The following is a 20,020-nucleotide window of genomic DNA, read 5'->3' as shown; positions in this document are numbered from 1 at the left end:
CTGCCACAAAGAAGAGGGAGTCAAGCTATTTTTCAAAGCACCTGAAGGCAGGACAAGAAGCAATGGATGGAAACTAATGAAGGAGAGAAGCAACCTAGAAATAAGGAGAAATTTCCTGACAATTAGAAGAATTAATCAGTGGAATGACTTGCCTACAAAAGCTGTGGGTATTCCAATACTAGAAAATTTAAGGAAAGATTGGATAACCATTAGTCTGAAATGGTATAGAGTTTCTTGCCTGAACAGGGAATTGGACTAGAACGGGGGTCCCCAATCTATGGTCCGTGACCTGGGACCGGGCCATGGGCTCTTGGCCAGCAGGCCACATGGGTGCGCATTCCCCCCACTTGCGCTAGTGCCCAAGGCCCTGTTTCCACATGCTTGAGGGCGCGAATAGGAACGCTAATGCGGGGTGGGTGCCTGCACCCCATTTGCGCATGCACCACCAGGCAGTTTGCGTGGGCCATTTGCGCATGCACGAATGGGCCGCTAGCCGCTGTGGGGGTACGCGGCCATTTGTGCATGCCGCATGCACAAACTGGGCTGCTAGTGCTGCACCAGTGTGCATGGCCTTGTGAGTCCGCACTTACACTAATTTTGAAGCTGCTCTCCTTCCCCCCCCCCCGGTCCTCGAGCCCAGAAAGATTGGAGACCTCTGGACTAGAAGACCCCCCCCCCCAAGGTCCCTTCCAAATGTGTTATTCTATGATTGCTTCTGGACCTTGGAATTGGGAATTAAAGCAGCTGCAAGCTATTCCTGTTGCCAAGAAATGTTGATATTGGTGGCTCACAAATGTAGGTTTCCCAGAAGGAAGTGGTTCGACAATGGTCCTTGACCAGACTTGACTCTGTTGTACACCTTAACTCTTTGTATCTATGATCTTCCTCAGCTAAATTCAGAGAAAGATAACTGTGAAGTTTAGCAATCCCTGGGCACTGTTATTGGGAAGCGCTAGCTGGTCTGCATGCTGAATCACTAGAATTATTATTTGAAGGAGACTCTTCTATAATCTTGGGAAAGGTTCTGTCAGCCCCACTGGGTAGACCAGACCTGGACTTAATTCTCCAGGAAAGTTAAGGCTATTTTTTATGGAGAGTGGCTATAATAACAGAATCTTGCAGGGTCCGATTGTGCTGTACCTCCTCCCCTTCTTACACCTGTGGCAATTAGGAAGGTGTCTCTCTCTGAGCCACTTCCACATACTTTCTGTTTCTTTTGGACTTAAAATATGTTGTTTCCCTTGTTGCGTTGGCAAGAGATCATACCTGTCTCCATCAATCTTAACTTATTCTATGCAGGTTGTTATTAGTTTCACTTACCCAGATTGACCCTTGAGTTACCCCAAACAGGAATATACTGTGTGTAAAGTTCTTCCTATTTAATCTGGGCCGCTGCCTGAAAAATGCAGTAGACTTTCCTAGTTTTACTTCCTGTTAGTTATTCCAAGCTTCACCTCTTGCTCCTAGCTTTTCTTTGATAATTGTCTATGGCTCGGGCAATTATCCTTATGACAATAAGGTTGTTATAAATATCCTCGTTTCCATCTGCACAATATTGGGGGCATGGAACGTGATGGCTATTTCCTTTGCAAAGTTGAGTATTCATGCGTTAATAATTACAGATGTTGGGAATAGAAGCATTCTGCTAAACGTCAACCAGAGCTCTGGGACATAGTGCTTTTTGGGTCGTCCTTATTCCAGCTTTGATCATTCTTGTGGTCTTTCTAAAAGCAACCTTATAAACGGAACCTCAAAAATGCCTTCAAGATTTTTCTGGAACTGCAGAGCTTACTGCTAAGAACAGTGGAGCTTGAAAAAAAAAAGGCAGTTGTAAGACTGAGACAACATGGCTGGCATTGAGAAGCTGAGCTGCAGCCTTTTCTTTCAACCTATTCCAGTCCAAAAAAACAACACACAAACACAAAAAAGGTTAGCTCATCTTGTGGGTTGCCAGGACAGCTCCACACTGTAGCTTGGAAACTCTAGCACATAGGTTTCAACACCTCGGTCTCATACCATATTATGCGCAAGTTAATTCAATGTTCAGGCTGATGTCAACATCTTTTATTTTTTATTGCCACAGCAAAATGTGACAATTGTAATTTGCATTCACTGTGTTTCAAGTAACACATTCCAGATCCTCCTAGCCACTAAATTCTGAAAGCATGTATCTGCAGATTTCCTGGACAGGGGAAAACACACACACACACACACACACACACACACACACACACACACACACACGCTCACACGGAAAATATTTATTTATTCATTCATTTCAATTTACCCTGCCAGAAAGCAATCTGAATGTTGCTGGGAGCCAGTGGACAAGTCACCGATCAGATACACAAGGAGGTCAGAACAGAAAGAAACTAGGAGTGAAGGGTGGAGAAGAACAAAGGATATCTCAGAGGTCAGGAGCAGTTGTATTTCAAGAGAGGATTTATTGCAACAGGAAACCATATCATTTCTTCCTGGATAGATGCATGCAATATTCAGCCTAGGTAGGTAGAATCAATCAAAAGCTTGAGAAATTTCATTTGCAGCTCCGTCTATGCAGATGGAGTGACTAATCGCAGATCCTAGCTTTTTCAGCTCTCTTTAATTTTAGCAAGAAAACTTTCTGCTTCTTTCTAAAATAGTAGCTAAGGGGTCCATCTCAAACTGGCTTCTCAATTTTCAACCTTATAAATTGAGCATTGCATTACCCAGCCTACCTTTCTCCAACTTGGTTCTTTCAAGATGGCTACAACTACCCTTTTCAGATTTGCCAGCCCCCATGATGATTGGGAGAATCTAAAAGTAGTTGTGGTTTATCTGAAGGACACTGCAGATTCTGGCTCGGAATCTTTTTATAGTGACAAAAGATTTTCTAGCTAGAACTGTATTCATTTATTTAATAGACATGTATTGCCTTTCCAGGCAATTGCCCAATATGAAATATTCAAAATTCTAGAAACCCAAACAAATCAGCAAATGAAGATGATGTATGAGGCAACCACTACCAAGCCTCTTACCTCTTTGTGGAAAATGGTGGAGAAGGTGATCTGGACAGAAGGGAGTTGGTTAAAGAAAGTCGTAGAGGAAGTGGATTATCTGGGTCCCTTGCAGGTTAGAGCTGGTGATAAGACTCAAACTGCATTGGTTGCTTTTCTAGATAACCTGTGATAGGACTTGGAGGAGTGGAGGATAGCCTTTCTATCTTTCTAGCTCTTTTGAGTTAGTAAGAATATACAGGTTCAAGAATGAATGGAGGCTGGATGAGTGCCAGTTAAATACAAAGGTAAGTGATCCAGGAAAGAAATTCAGGTAGTCCTTCATTTAGTGACCATTTGAAGTTCAGCTTTGGTCCCCACATTATAAAAAAAAAGATGTAGAGACTCTGGAAAGAGTGCAGAAAAGAGCAACAAAGATGATTAGGGGGCTGGAGGCCAAAACATATGAAGAACGGTTGCAGGAATTGGGTTTGTCTAGTCTAGAGAAAAGAAGGGCTAGGGGAGACATGAAAGCAGTGTTCCAATATTTGAGGGGCTGCCCCAAAGAAGAGGGGGTCAACCTATTTTCCAAAGCACTAGAAGGCAAGACAAGAAACAAGGGATGGAAACTAATCAAAGAGAGAAGCAACCTAGAACTAAGGAGAAATTTCCTAACAATGAAAACAATTAACCAGTGGAATGGCTTGCTTGGAATGACTTGCTTTCAGCAGTTGTGGGTGCTCAATCTTTTAAGAAGAGACTGGACAGCTACTTTGTCTGGAATGGTAGAGGGTCTCCTGCTTGAGCAAAGGGTTGGACTAAAAGTCCTCCAACTCTGACTGTTCATTTCTAAAAAAGCTTCTTAGATGAGATGCGAAATGTCTTCAAGGAAAAACAAAGGAAGTCCAGTTGCCTTTTGAAAAAGCACCTTTGGGACAGAAAGTGTATGCTGTTTCTATAAGAAGAGTGTGCCAATTAAATGGTTTATGTGCCTATCAAATAGCTATCATGTCCAGAAGAACTACCAACTTCCATGTTACTTCATATGTGGCAGGAGATGCTGGTGAGGTCTAAGCATGTCAAAGACTCTTGGGTAAGACTTTTGCAACAGCTATCATTTCTTCCAAAGACAGCTTTGTCAGATTATCCAATCACTTAGCATCTTCTTGAATTGCATTTAAACCCCTTCTGATATAAGGCATCTTTGGGGTCCTCCTGTCTCCTTGAAAAGACTTTGGTTTCTTCCCCCAAACCATCTGAATTTAATTTCTGAGTACGTATATGATCTGCTGCTGCCTTTTAGGAGTCAATGTTTAAAGAGCATGCATGCTAATGCTCCTGGTGCAGTTGCATCAATAAAACATTTAATAGCTGCTCACAGTAGGTGGCCCTTCTCTATAAAGCAAATAGCCCATTGCTAACAAGCGGTTATCAAAGAAGTCAAGTAATTATTACTTTGAACAGCAGGCTCAAAACATAGATAGTTAAAAAAGGAAATGAAGCCCTCTGTTTATAACTCTGATCAACATGCCATTGTTTTGCATACATAGAGAAACATGGAAAATCCTGGGTTCCAGGCTGATATAAGAGCAAAGCTACCAGTGAATGGTTGGAGCCATTCTACTCACGTATTGTATATTCATCAATGGCCCTTTACACACATATATGCACATGAAGGATCTTCTCTGCATTAAATTAAAATCTGTTCCAGCATCTGGATTCCTCAAAACCTGCCCAGATGCAAAGTAGGAAAGGAATCACCTCGACCTCTCTACACTAATATTCAGATATGTCTTGTTCCTTATTCTGAAGGTTTTCTTCACGAATCAAGCCTATGAGTCCTGAGTCATGTTTTTGTGAGATGGGCAGCCATATTAAGATGATAGATAGATAGACAGACAAGACAGATGATAGATGACAGATATATACAGCAGATGGATAGAGATAGATAAGTAGATAGATAGATAGATAGATAGATAGATAGATATGATAAATAGATGTAGATAAATAAATATGATAGACACAAACTGATGTAGATAAATAGATGTAGACAGATGTAGATAGATATAGGTAGATAAACTGATGGATAGATAGACAGATGTAGATAGACAGATGTAGGTAGATAAATAGATAGATAGATAGATAGATAGATAGATAGATAGGATCTATATGGCTAGTAAACCAAAGACCTATGGATTTGTCAGATGCATTTTAAGAGTCATTGAAGCTGGTGATCCACATTTTCTGCAACAGGTTCCATAAATTAATTTTCCTTAGTTCAAAAAAAAAAAAAAAAAAAAAGCTCGACACAGGATCTTCCTTCCATCATCTTTTTATTTCTCCATCCCAGGGAGACCATCTGTCTGTCTAGTCCAGCCCCAGCTGCCTTTGGGGAAACTCGCTGTGACACAAGGAGGTGACAAATTCATTTCCATTTATGATCAGTTATGATGTTCTCCCAGAAGAATAGAAGTCTATACATAATCACCCCCCCCCTCTCCCTTTCTCTTTGTTAACAACTTCAATTAACAGAGAACTGTGTAATGCTTCATCAGCCATTTGGATTACAGATGAAATTAAGCCATCATATTTATGAACTGCTCTGCGAGTCGTGGGAGAAATAGGCATATTTTATATTTAATAACATGCTATTACATTTATAATGCTAATGCAACTAAGGCTGTGCTAGAAAACCCCACCAATTTCCATAGGACCATTAGTCTTCTGCAGGGGAAGAAAAACCTTCAGATTTCAGTGAGCAGGGATCACCGAATAGATATGAAGAAGAAGAAGAAATGTGCTTTTTAAAACAAATTTTGCACCTACTTCAGTTGCTCGCATTACAGCCTTATTGATACTTTATCTCCTTGGGAGTCAACCACTGAGAACATGACCTTCCAAAATGTCATCAGGCCCCCCAAATTTTGGAGTTAAGATGATGGGCTTATACAGAGGGAAAGTGTTGATTTTAGTCCTCCCTTAGGAGTGAAAGCCATCTGGGTGACTTTGGGCTAGTTCTTTTCTTTCCCAACCTATTACACAAAGTTCTCATTGTGAAGAAAATAGGAGGAAGGAACATTATGTACACTACCTTGATCAAAAGTAGGGTTGAGATATAAATCTAATAATTATATTGTTTTTGATGTATGTGTCTTTGAGTCGGTGTTGACTCTTGGTGATTGTCTGGACAAATCCCTACAGATTTTTTTGGGGAGGGGCTAGATTTCTTTCTATTGTCTCCTTCCTAGAGCTGAGAGAGAAAGACTGGCTCAAGGTCATCCAACTGGCTTCTATCATGATATCTTAACCACTAGACAAGGGGTCTTCAAACAAAGCATGCTGGCTGAAGAATTCTGGGAGCTGAAGTCCACAAGTCATAAAAGGGCCAAGTTTGAAGATCCCTGCACTAGACCAAACTGGCTATCAATCATGATACTAGTTCAGCACAATATATAATTCACCTCTTCTTCTGGTTTGGAAAGAGCTGTAAGATATTCTTCTCTTTGTTGGTCAATTGAATTTTAACTGAATTTTAAATTTATGGTCTTTATTTATTGTTTTAATGTTTTATATGGTATTTTTATTGAATGACTGTAAACTGCCTAGAGTTACTTAATGGACATGGGTGACACAGAAGTTTAATAAATTAATAAATATTGGTTCTAGGGTTCTGTGGGTCTGGGATTAAACAGTCATGGGACAAATGACAAGTGATGGCTGTTTCCCTCTTTCATGATTTCTGAAGGCAGGTGGAGAGAAATCAGTTTAATATTGAGTACACAGTCCTATGTATAGGTCTGCAGGGAGTTGCATTAGAATAAAGAAAGGAACAAGGATTAGGATTTATTTGATGCAAAATGTGAAGATAAATTGAACTAAGGCTTTTCCCCATAATGATTCTGCAATTTTGTTCAACCTTATTACATAAAGCTCAAGGGCAAAGCTCTGGTATTGTCTTCCAAATCACATCAAATGAGAACAGAACATCAAGGAAATTTTAAAGGCTGGGAACAGGAGTTTGTTGGCCAGCAACGTGGCTGAGGACTTGGTTGGGTGACCTGTCTCTCCTTATACAATCATTTTTCCGATGGGGTCTGCAGCCACCTGCTTTCCAATATTGCAATTCAATCTCTAAGGAAGACATCAAGATACCCTTTCAGATTAAAAAAAAAAAAAGGAATATCCATGGAGGCTGCAGAGTTATGCAGAGAAGTGTAACAAAAGAAATGCAGACAAAATAAGACTTTGCATTATAAAATAAATGAGGTAAGATCCTGGCTGGGAATTTGGAAAGTGGCAATCCCAACACATCTGAGTGTTCTAGCTTGGGAAAGGCTGCTTTTAGTCTATTTCATATTTAATTGAAGAGCTCTAAGAACTAGGAAGCTTTTGCCTGGTAATTGCTTCTACTTGGCACTTTACAATCCTGAAAGTGTCTGGTGTTAATAATTCAAGTCTCTAAAGTGGCTCAGATATTTCTACAAACCGCCAGAGTTGCAGAGGCCATGCAAATAGTTTCCTAAGCTAAGTTTAAACACATATATATTCAGATTTGTGCACAGAAGCCCCACAATTGACAAGGTGCTATCATGTTGGAAACTAATCAAGAAGAAAAGCAACCTAGAACTAAGGAAAACTTTCCTGACAGTCAGAAAAATTAACCAGTGGAACAGCTTTGCCTTCAGAAGTAGTGGGTGCTCCATCACTGGAGGCTTTTAAAAATAGACTGGACAGCCACTTGTCTGCAATGGTATAGGGTCTCCTGCTTGAGTAGGAGGTAGACCTAGAAGACCTCCAAGGTCCCTTCCAGTTCTGTTATTCTGTTAAGCTCATAATAAAAGTAATAGATTAAATGGACAAGATTTTCAGGAAACATTGGTTGATTTTTGTACACCCTCTCTGGTGATGTTCATATATAGGCATTGTTGTAGTGCGTTGGAAACTGTGTTCACAATGAAGAAATCATGTGATTGGCAGAAATGGATAAATCATTCTCTTGCTTCATTATGGTTTCCACATCATAAAACCCAACAATGTTTTCTTCCTTCATATTTCCAGTATTGGCATGCTGGTCTCCAACCACAAGCGATAAATCTTGGTCCTGCAGTGGTTAGAATGCTGTACTGCAGGCTACTTCTCCTGACTGCCGGCAGTTTGGCAGTTCCATTCTCACCGGGCTCAAGGTTAACTCAGCCTTCCATCCTTCCGAGGTCGGTAAAATGAGGACCCAGATTGTTGGGGGCAAGATGCTGACTCTGTAAACTGCTTAGAGAGGGCTGTAAAGCATCGTGAAGCGGTATACAAATCTAAGTGCTATTGCTATTGCTATGTTCCGTCAATTTCAGTTTGAACTTCACCATGACACTCACGTAGGTCCTGTTTTTCTGTATCGGTGGTCAGAGCATAAACTTGTATTTGTTGTCTTCAAAGCTGGATATTATTTACACATTGATTGCCAAGTACCTGAATACTGTCCTTGCTATATCTTTTTTTTTACACACACACACACACACACACACACACACACACACACACACACAGAGTGTCCAGCTTTCAAAGTTTCATCCTATCATGCTTTTTAAAAAGAGAATTCAAAACAAAAGCATTTCCCATGAGAAGGATTCTGATAATTAATTCTAAAATATTACTTTGAATCCATCTAGACCATCTAAAATATTACTTTGAATCCATTTAGGGGTGTTAAACTGCCGGCCTGAGGGCTGGGTGCATCATATGGAGGCCATGCCCACCCCAGCTCCGGCAATGCAAAATAAGGCCCGATAGATCGTGACACGTCATGCGACATGGCAAGTTTGACACCCATGATCTAGACCCTTTGTCTATTTTTAACTTTCAAAAATCAGGGTTCTAATTACCCTTTTGCTGTTTATTCAAAAGGATTTTTTTTTAAAGACTGCTAAAATAGTCATAAGTGTGAGGATCAATCCTAAATCACTTTTTTTCCATGCCATTATAACTTTGAATGGTTATTAAATGAAGGATCACAAGTGTATCTTCTTACTGTTAATCTTTATTTCAAGCCAACTTCTCAGTTCCTTCTTCTCTTTATTTCCTTCTGCCTGAATCCTCGGTCCACCATGACTTCTTAGTAAGGGATTTCCATTCTCCCAAAGTGGAAAAAAAAAAGAAAAGACCTTAATTTTTTTTGCTAAGTTTACTTCCCCTCTCCCTTGCCTCAGCTGCTCATGGCACATTTTTGGCTACATCAGCAATAACACTCAGCATCTGAACACCAGAAGTATAGGGAATGATAATTCAATTATAGGAGCAATTTGCTTAACAGTCAGGATACCCACAATTCAGCAATTCATAAACATTTCAGTCTAACAAAGTATCACCAGGATCATCAAATATTAAAATACAATTCAAACAAGATATACATTACAATTAAAATAAGCTATCCCAGGAAGCAATGATAGTTGTAAAATACACAATAGAAAACCAGCACTTGCTCCAATCTCAAATGAGAGTGGGAATTGTCGCTAATTTCAAGTTAATATTATTCATTCATTGGAGAGGAATACTAACCAATACATTAGCACAGTAGCATAAGCTGCCTCCCCAGTCTCTTCTCTATAGATCTCAAGGCTGAAGCTGATAAAATGGGAATCAACAATTCCCAGGCCATTCTGATTTGTTTTGTAAACACAGAACAGGTATCTCCTACAATCAAGCCTTGGAAAAGATTAGCCCAAAGTCCCCTTCCTTGAAAGCTGGAAAGGAAAAGACTTAGGACTAAATCTTTGGCGTGATATCTATTTGTCTATCTCCTCCCCTCCCATCCCCATCATCTCTCTTTCCTCCTGTTTTTGAAGATCTGTTAGGCCCAAAGAATCAGGGCTATCCATTAAATTCTAGCACATAAGATTTATTCAAGTCTATACCCAAGAATCTGGTCAACTAACAGCACCAAATTGGTCAACAAAATTCAAGGGGAACTGGACTTGATTCTCTTGTGGCAACACAAGGACTCTAAACTGATGACACACTTTACTCCGCCCTCCAGCTCTGCCTGCTCTTCTACAAGATCTTCTGAGCAAGTATAATTCACTTCTTAAGTGCAATTAATCGATCTATGAAAGTTTTGCAATGATTGAACCAGGCTGAATTTCTCAAGAATTGATTTCTGTTGCTTTTTCCTTTTTCTGGGCAGGCAAAGAAGACTGGCTTTAGCAATCCAACAGCCATAAACATTCAGCTTTCAGGGTCATTACAGATAATAAAGGCTGCTATTGTTGGTATTCTTTGTGTCTAGATGGACTGGGGGCATATGGGTAACTCTGAATACAATATTAGGGAAGTAGAAAAAAAGTAGATATTGAAACAATGCTATCCTAAAATTAATGTTTCCATCAAGTACCCAGGAAATATATCAATGGAGCTTTTTCAACTACTGTTCCCATGTTGGGGAGAAGGTCTCTGCCTATAACTTTAGTGGATAATTTCAAAAAGTTGTTTGAACCCAACATAGATTACGATAATCTATGATTTGGCTAAGGGGATGAAGGCTTCTTCCTTGTTTGTTTCAATCCTGGTTGCTACAAATCTACAGAGACCTTCTTTTGCACGTTGATTTGAGGGCCTCGGTAAGGTTAATTAATCTGGGTGGAGACTAAAAGATTAGGAAGCACATGCTGAAAGATGACAGCTGGCAAGAAACATTAGGAACAGTCTTTCGGCAATCTATATCTTATTATTGATCTGGCTATAGATCATGGTCTCTTCTTCCTCTACCCTGACTTCACTTTCTCTCCCTCTCCACGAGATCTTTCAGGTCGATACAGCAAGTGCATGGAGACTGTAGCAACACATTTAAAACCTTATAAAAGGTTATTTAGTTGCTAACAGTGCAGCAGTTTCTGCAAAGCCTGCCAAAAGGTTACAGCTTTTGGGGCATCATAAATTACAGACGACAGGAAAGGGGAAAAAAAATAAGTGTGGTTTTCTTTATTGTCTCCATGATGGATAGGCTCCTGAACAAGACACAAAATACATCATATCACCTTTAATGGGTCCACATTTCTGTAGCCATAACTCACCATTTTAAAATAGAAAATGGTGAAATATGGATTTGTATATTCCACTCCTGACATATTTATGAGTCCTTCCCTTCTTATAAATACAGTGATTGCTGTTTCAAAGTGCCATGTCAGGTATGAGCAGAGCGCAAACAGCTGGTGTGGTTGAAAAATTATAGCCAGACTTGGACGTTTTCAAAAAACGCTCTCGCACAGCAGTAAATTTACAATGTTTGCACTAACTGTTATTAAAACCAAATCCATAGCTTGGCAACAGGAGCCTATTGCTTCATAACAGCTGGAGTTGCAATTTTGCAGAACAGCTGGGCCAAGGCTGCAAAGCTGGGGCTCCCATGAACATTATCTGCAAGGACTGGAATGGTTGGGGCTACGTGAGTAAGAGTAATTTGCAGAGGGCAAAGCAACTGTGGGCATTACATGCCTGGATTATGGTTTATGAGCACAATCTTGACTTTCTTCTCTAATAATATGTTCCAATGCCATGCCATTTCCAGTGAGGAAGAACTTTCTCCAAAAGAATTTTGCCACTCTACAACCCAAAACCTGAACTCAGAAATTTTGCAACTGCCCAACCAATTGAAGTCTCCTCTATGTGAAATCTTAAACAGCTATTGGTATGGTCTAACCCAGGGGTAGGCAACCTTGGCTCTTTTATGACTCGTGGACTTCAACTTCCAGAATTCCTGAGCCAGCCATGCTGAGGGGAAAGGGAGAGTTTCCAAGCTGAGCCATGCTGGCTCAGGAATTCTGGGAGTTGAAGTCCATGAGTCATAAAAGAACCAAGGTTGCCTACCCCTGGTCTAACCAGACAGACATCTTCTAGAATCTAGATCAGAGGTCCCCAACCTTTTGGGCACCAGGGACCGGTTCCGTGGAGAGAGTTTTTTCCGCGGACCGGAGAGTGCATGGTTTTGTGTGCTGCCTGCTTCCCACCAATGGGGCTTTGCTTGTTTGTGCGGACTGGTTGCTGGCATGCTGTGGCCTGGTACTGGTCCACGGACCGGGGGTTGGGGACCCCTGATCTAGATGGTTTTATGCTTATTTATAGATTTCCATTCTCATAAATCTCAACTACAGTAGAATGACCATTGGTCAAGGATGATGGAAACAGTAAAGCAGCATCACCCGAAGAACTGTACGTTCCTCATTGTTAGACTATTCTGATCTTAATTGTTTTTATATGTGTCTTTATTTTGCAATAAAAGGAATGGCAGGCATTATATACTCATTTCAAACTGTATTTCAACCCCCAATTGTCTTCAAAGCAGACATATACTCAACACACATATACAGAGGATAAATCTTATAAGTTTATTTATTTATAAGACTTTTGTCCCACCTTTATTATTTATTTATTTATTAGATTTGCTGCTCCTTATCTCATCCAGAGGTGAGATGTTTTATGTTACGATGTTATGTGATGTTTTAGGTTAGGTTAGGTTAGCAAATGTCTTACTCATTAGAGAATAGAAACAAGCCTGACTGGACAGGAATGGATAATTTCTTACCTTCCAGCTGTTGCTGAAGCTCCCAATTAGCTCATGCTGACTTTGTAACCCACCACGCTCCTACAAAATATTTGTGCACACTGGAGAGGAAGGATGAACATGCAATAAACTTTGCAGGGAGTGCATTAATTGCATGGACTTTTCAGGTTTAAAAGACCTCGGTAAGATCTTTTAAATTGAAAAGATCTGTTTTTCTGAAACTCAAGAGAGCTGCAGGGAAGACAGCATCCAACCAAATGGAACATTAACTTTGCTTAAGCTTTACTCAGTTTGGTGGTCAGACGTCCTAAGAGTTGCAATACCATGTTGTCAAATGGGCCTCAAGTGGGGGAAAAAAAAGCAATAAGATTTATGTATGGCTCTTTGCAGATTTTTTTTTTTTAAGTCCATGGTTTGGCTTGATACAGGTCTTGTGAGTTGTCCCATGTGTTTCCTTTTGCCATATGTACATCTTAAATGTGTGCTACGGCGGGGAGTTGAAATTGGTCATAGTTCTTTTTTATTGCACTTTAACTAGGTCCAGAAATAAATGTGTATCCTGATTGTGAGGTGTAAGCTAAAACTTTAATGGGTAAAACAGATCACCTTCTAAGACAGATACATATATCCTAATGCTCTCTTCTGGTATTTAATAGTGTGTACTACTGTTATAGTCATGATCCCTTGAGAAGAATGTGATGTAGTATATCAAGAATGAATAGATATACTTTGGGCATTCTGAAAATACATTCCTCATGGGTTATACCTCAGAGTTCCCAAAGCTTCGGCAGATAGACATGAAGTTTTTCAAATTCTGCTGGGATTCATGTTGGGGAAAATGTATAATTCAGTTGTGGAAGAAATACAGGAAGAGTCGGATCCTGTCCATCAGAAGTAGAACACCGGTAGAAGTAAAACTCTTAAAGATATGATAAAGTCTCTTTTGAGTTGAGATTGACCTTGTTGATGGCATGGACATGTCCAGTAGCTATCTTGACCACAGTAGAGAAGATGTTTGCTATGGTCTTCATTCAGAGTGTTTTATTCAGCTCCTTACTTTAGCCCCGTGGTGGCGAACCTATTGCATGGGTGCCAGAGGCGGCACTCAGAGCCCTCTCTGTGGGCACATGCGCCGTCGGCCCAGTCCTAGGTCTTCAGCTGGGTTTTATAAAACCTTCTCGCTTTAGGCCTCCGCTGCCGTGTGCAAAAAAAAAAAAAAAAGAGGTTCAATCAATCAGTCAATTTCAATTTTTCACAGAAAAAAAATAGATCTTGCAAATTTGGAATTGAATGATTGAACTTTTTAGTACCACCCAATCTGCCATTACCACTGCAGCCCCGCCCACCCAATGGGCCACACTCACCCAATTGACCACACCCACCCAATGGGCCACACCGAGCCAATGGGCCACACCCACCTGGCACCTGACAATGCATAAGTAGATTTTGGGTTGCAGTTTGGGCACTCGGTCTCTAAAAGGTTCGCCATCACTGCTTTAGCCTGTGTTTTCTGAAGATCTCCCTGCTATTGATCAACTGGGTCTAGCCTAGCTTCTAACTTGGGAGGACAAGAACTCCTTCCATAATCAATCCGATTCAGCTTAGCTTTTTGAGATCAGCCAAAGTCAGCTACTTGCTGCTCTTGGCAGTTGTTTTGAATACACATCCAGGCCTGACTTTATTGGACCTACTGCTGTGTTGAAATCTTCCTCGCTGTTTCTCAAAAACCTCCACAAAAGAGGCTTCTAATTTTTTACCTAAATCACAGGGTGGTTGAATCTTTTTCTTGGTGGTGTTTCTAAACTGACCTTGTTGGAGGTGACAAAAGATTCTGCTGTCAGGATTTTTGTTTCCTCTTCTCTTAATTGTCCACATTTCTCAGGCAGTTCCCAGTTGATGTTTCTGCATGGGATTATGTTAAGCATGGACAGCTGGAGTTACTTAGATCCTTAAAATGGTTATTGTACAATGGGCATTCACACATATCATTGGGCATTTTGCAATTAAGTATGCATGAGGACATTATCTCCATCAAGAGAGTACAAAAATCTGCATTCCTTTAAATAAAATGCTGAAGCAAATTCTTGTTCATCAGGTTGAATGAGCACTGCAAGGGAATATACAGAAAATCTCTGTATATTCTTTATCTCTATCCATGTCTCTAAGCACATACTAGTTAAATTTAGCTTTTAAATGCTTGTGAAAGAAAAAGTTGGAGAGAAAAAGACAGGTAGTCCTTGACTTATGATCACAAAACTTTATGCTGCTAAGTGAGACATTTGTTATGTCCTTTCTTGCCACAGTTGTTAAGTGAATCACTGCAGTTGTTAGTGGTTGTTAAATGAATCTAGTTTCCCAATTGACTTTGTTTGTTAGAAGGCTATAAAAGATGATCACATGACCCAAGTGAACTGTAACTATCATAAATATAAGTCCATTGCCAAACATCTGATTAGGTGACCGTGGAGATGCTGCAATGATCTTAAGTACCACTGTAACTTCGAATGGTCACTAAATGAACTGTTGTAAGTCAAGGACTGTTGTATTTTAACTTCATTGAACTTCCCTCCTCCACAATTGGTGAATTCTCACAAGTAACACAAATCAATCATGTTCTCATGATTGGGGAGTTCTGGGAGTTGAAGTTCACAAGTCTTAAAGTTGCCAAGTTTGGAGACTTCTGATTCAACCCATAACCCATTTAACCCATCAATCAAGTTGTTTTAGGATAAAATGATGGAAGACACCCACTCTTTGTGCTACCTGGAGTTTCAAGAAGAATGGAGAAAAACAGAATAAGGAAACAAAAACGATCTTCCACGTTCACTTTGTTTTGTTGTCTTCCTCTAAAACAGAATTTCAAGTTTCATGCAACATATCTGAAGAAATGCCAAGCAATATGGTCTTCTCTCTCTCTTAGCTCCATCCCTCCCCCTTCCACATAGAACAGCAGGTTAATAACACATTATTGCACGTTTTAAAGCTGTTGCTGTTTCTATAGCATTTTTCTGCCTATTCATAGGGGCAGACGTGCTGCTTCTGCCTTTCCTTTTGTAAATGGCTCAGGATGAAAACAACAACGCTGCCAAGGGCCTTTGAAACCAGTAACTCCAGAGAGTAGCCACCAATGCTCCATCGTCATTTTGTCAGATAAAAGGCTTCTAATTAGCTTTTTGTTCCACCCAATTACAAATGGGAGCTTTGACCTTTAGAAGTGATTAGTTTTTAAGTTAACTCATTTGTACGAGAACATTTGCTAAAGTGTATGGACAAATGAAAGCCAAGGTTTCCAGGATGTTTGGATTAATAAACCCTTTGGAAATCTGACAGGGTGTGCTGGCTCGCCCGCTTTAGATGAGCATGCTTCAATTCAAATTGGGCTCAAATCCTTTTTACAGATTTTTGAAGCTCCATCCTTACTCATTGGAAGAGGTCTCTGCAACAAGGGTGTCAAAATGGACTGTGCAAGTGATGGGTATTAGCTGGAACCAAGAATTTATCACAAGAAATCCATCAGCTAAAATGGTTCTCTATAGACTGGATCTCTTGATTCAGGTGTAGATCTGAAAGGATGGGGGTCCAGAATCTGAGCTCATCTACTGCCCTGCTGCCTTAGGATAAACAAATAACAGAGCTGGAAGGGACCTTGGTGGTCTTCTAGTCTGACCCCCTGCTCAACTAGGAAACCCTATACCATTTCAGACAAATGGTTGTCCAATCTCTTCTCAAGATCCTCCAATATTGGAGCACCCACAACTTCTGGAGGCAAGTCATTCCACTGATTAATTGTTCTAACTATTAGGAAATTTCTCCTTAATTCTAGGTTGGTTCTCTCATTGATTAGCTTCCATCCACTGCTTATTCAAGTCAGATTTCCTCAACTCTACCACATGCCTTCCTAGCACTACAGTCCTTATGCATTTGTAGGTTCTTCACGTATATTGCTGATGGGCATGGGCTAAACTTGATGGGAGTTGCACTGGTCCTTTCACAAAAGCAGCCACACTGACATGGTTCCGAAAGAAAGCAGATTTTCAAAGAATTTTGAGGCTTTTTCCTCTAAAAGAATCTTTTATTATTCTGCATAGCTTCGGCACTAACAAAGTTAAGCCAGAAACTGAATCCTCCCTCCCCCAAGCATCTGTAACAAAGCATAACTCACTCCTTCATTTTACAGTCATCAATCACATTCTCCAATTAATGTGAACCGTGAGGTGCCCCTCCCGTTGCAGCTGAGCTGACCTTGGCCACACTGTGCCCAGACATTGTTATGGTTAACTTGCATTCTTTCCCACCCCTTAACCTACTGCTATCTGTCTTAACTCTAGAAATGCTACTCGGCTAAATAAAACAGGTTTGCTTCTTCATATATGGCAAGCAAGAACATACGATGTTAGCAGTCTTGACACACACTTCTATCTTCCATCCTCAGTATTCCACAGCTTTGCCTTATGGAAACATCAGAAAGGGCAATGCAGATGCTTTCACCCTGATTAAATCACATCCAAAGGTATCTCTGTTCCAAAATCCATGCATTCCCCTTTAAAATTCTCTCCACTGCCAGCAAAGGTACTATTGAGCTGAGATTCTGAAGAGGAAGCACCTGAAGTGATAATTTATCTTCCTACAATTTTCTGCCACCGGGGTGGGAAATCTAGCAATAGAATTGGAGCATAATCATCCAAGATAGATATAATACCCCTAGCTCTGATAAACCAAGCAGGGAATAACAGCGGAAGAACTTGCATTGATAAAAGCCAACTTCACCTCTAGCAATCCTCCAATATGTTGGTTTTGACTTTCAGAGTGGAATGTAGAATTCTTAACATTTTATTATCGATAACTATTTTCTTTTAATTATTGTTGGCCCGGTTATCTTTGTTTAATAATCCTGGGAAATAAAAAGAGTTCTCCCTTACTGCTCCTCTTAGATAAAGAAATGTAAATGAACAATAAAAGTCTTTTGCATTTTGCTGGTTCAAAGAATGTCTAAATGTCAATTGTTCACTTTTGTATCAGCAAGGGGTTTACCTCCAATTTCTGCTCTTTGGCTTTTTCCTTGGTTTTTCTTTATAGCTAGATGCTTCTGCTCAAATACAGAAACAATGTCAGAATAACAGAAGGTTTAGGAATGGTCAAGATAGTCCACAGAGTATGGTGAAAACAGTCAAGATGGATAGCTATGATGGTGCAATCAAAGCGCTGTTTTGGCTTCCATCTTGATTTTTCTGACTATACCTTGCAGACACCCCAGAGACTGGAATACCCCTTTGTGGTGCAGGTATTAAAGACCCTGATGTTGAGAAAGACTGGAGGCAAAAGGAGAAGGAGATGGCAGAAGCTGAGATGGTTAGATAGGATCATCCACTTAACAGAGAATAACATTTAAAAATAAACCAGTGATCAATAAAAGTACATAAAGAGCAATAAAAAGAATGCCATAGAATGACACTGGGGAATTAAGGAGGGTCCTTTCTGAGTCTGTGGCCCTGCCCACTATCCAAATGTGAGCTATGCTGTCTCTTATCTGACTCTTTCCCTGTCTCCAAGGCCTTTTCCACATATCATTATAGTCTAGGCTAGTCCGTATGTATAGCTGACATACTTCTAGCATTCTTCTTTTGTTCAACCAAGTTTATGTATGTATAGGCTCAATCATACCTCAAGACTTCTGCTTGACTTTCATCCAGATGCTATATTTCAGTCGTTATTCTAGTCTCAGCCAAAGAACCTAAATCTGGAGTTCAGTGCCTGTATTATATGACAGGCTCTTAAGAAATTGCCTATGAGTTGTTCTTGCTTATGCATAGAGGTTTACAAGCCTGGCTTTATGAGTTTAAAGATCCCTTCCCCTCTGACCGAAGGGTGGCCTAGGGCTTCTTTCCTGCACACATGCTGAGGCCTTTGAGCAGACTGCTCTGTTTTATAACATTACTGCTCCTGGCCTCACTTTATTACATCTGTTCTTTAGAGTACCTTGTTATAAATTAGGTATGTGATGATGTGTAATCACTAATGGGAAAGCCAATGCATTTTCACTGCCACAGCCATTAGACAAATAAAAGGGAAGAATGAGAAATTGCTGTGGTTTTGACAAAGGGGAACATTTGAACAACCTGATCCAAATTGAAAAGCAATGTTATCCTAATGGTGGTGGTTTCAGTATGCCAAGCTTGGCTAACACTTGCTTGGGAACAAAAGAAAAACCTCAACTTTCAGTGTTTTGATTGTTCTCTCCCCCCCCCACCTCCAAAAAAGTCTCTATATTTTTACTCTTGAGTCTACGTTCACCTCTCTTCTTTTGCTGTTTGTCTGTTCTGAAGGTTTAGCATTCAAGAGGCAGATTCTCCATTCTAAGGTATATTCCTGGTAAGAACTTATTGGTAGAAAATGGCTCAAAGTTTCTTGTCATCTTGAACTGAGTAAATTAATATGCATTGGTCATTAGTAAGAGGGTAGAAAATCAAATCCTATATTAGTGGGCTTGGAGGTATTTGCATTTTTAATAAGAGGATTATGACTTGAAGCTGCAAATTCTGACTTGACACTTGCTTCTGCAGAAATAAATTGGCTGCATCTTGAATTGGTTGGTCCATAAAACTGAAAGCAAGGTCTGCATACCTTTTTTTGGCTAAGGATATTGGGTTTTAACTGGCTGGGTTAATTTAGACGACATGTGTTCATCCCTATTATTGCTGAACTATGTACTGTGTTTCTCATGAAAGCCCACTGCAATAACAATATATATATTTTTTTGCAAGTCTCATTTCCATCTAAACCCACATTAGAAAGACGTTTAAAGGGCACCTGGGTCTGAGAAACAGCAGTGTGGGAGGGCGGGGGAAGCAGGACCTGGAGATCTGCTTTCCCATTTCCACCTCTCCTTTGAAATGACAAAAGAGATGCAATTCTAAGTCTTGCCCATTGTTTCTGACTGCATAGCAGAAATAGTAATTGGATAGTACATTGGCCACTTCTGAACTTCAATAAAAGCAAGAAAGGATAAAAGAACAAGCTAACCCAGAGAACATGTCAAACACAGGAAATCAGGAGTCCAGGCAATTCCGATGAACATATAGGTTTATTATAATATATAAGGAGTGAAGGGACTCAAGATTGATGATGCATTTGACCCCTCCCTCGGGCTCAGCTTGCTCAACTCCTACAGAGCAGCTGGAAGGAGTTGGAAATGTGTCTCTTTTACACAATTAATTTTGTTTCTACTGGAAACTGGTTCTGGACTTTGTGCTTGAGGTGGAAAAAAAATTGAAACTTTGATTTTGGGTTTTGTCGATTAGATATGTTTGGTGTCGTAGAAATGACTAGTCTATATTATTATAGAAAAGTCGAAAGTTGAAGTTTCATGTTTATTACCTTATTCTACTGCACCAAAAGGAGTTGGAAGTAAATGCTTTTTTTTTCTTTTTCCCCCATTACCCTACACTTTTCTCTTTTCCCCCTTTCCTCCCCTATTTTACCTATGTTTTCATTTTTCTTT

At 40.1% G+C, this 20,020-nt stretch overlaps 1 long non-coding RNA gene across 1 annotated transcript in view; it reads left to right on the top strand.

Moving 5' to 3' along the window:
- Positions 1-20,020, top strand: part of LOC120303432 — a 100,717-nt gene that overhangs the window by 26,826 nt on the left and 53,871 nt on the right. The gene's annotated exons all lie outside the window — the stretch shown is intronic.

The sequence above is a fragment of the Crotalus tigris genome, unplaced genomic scaffold (assembly GCF_016545835.1).
Source record: "Crotalus tigris isolate CLP2741 ecotype Arizona unplaced genomic scaffold, ASM1654583v1 scf7180000024470.1849372, whole genome shotgun sequence".
NCBI classification, from domain to species: Eukaryota; Metazoa; Chordata; class Lepidosauria; order Squamata; family Viperidae; genus Crotalus; species Crotalus tigris.
The sequence above is the reverse complement of the archived record's forward strand: the minus strand, read 5'-3'. Positions and strand labels throughout refer to the sequence as shown.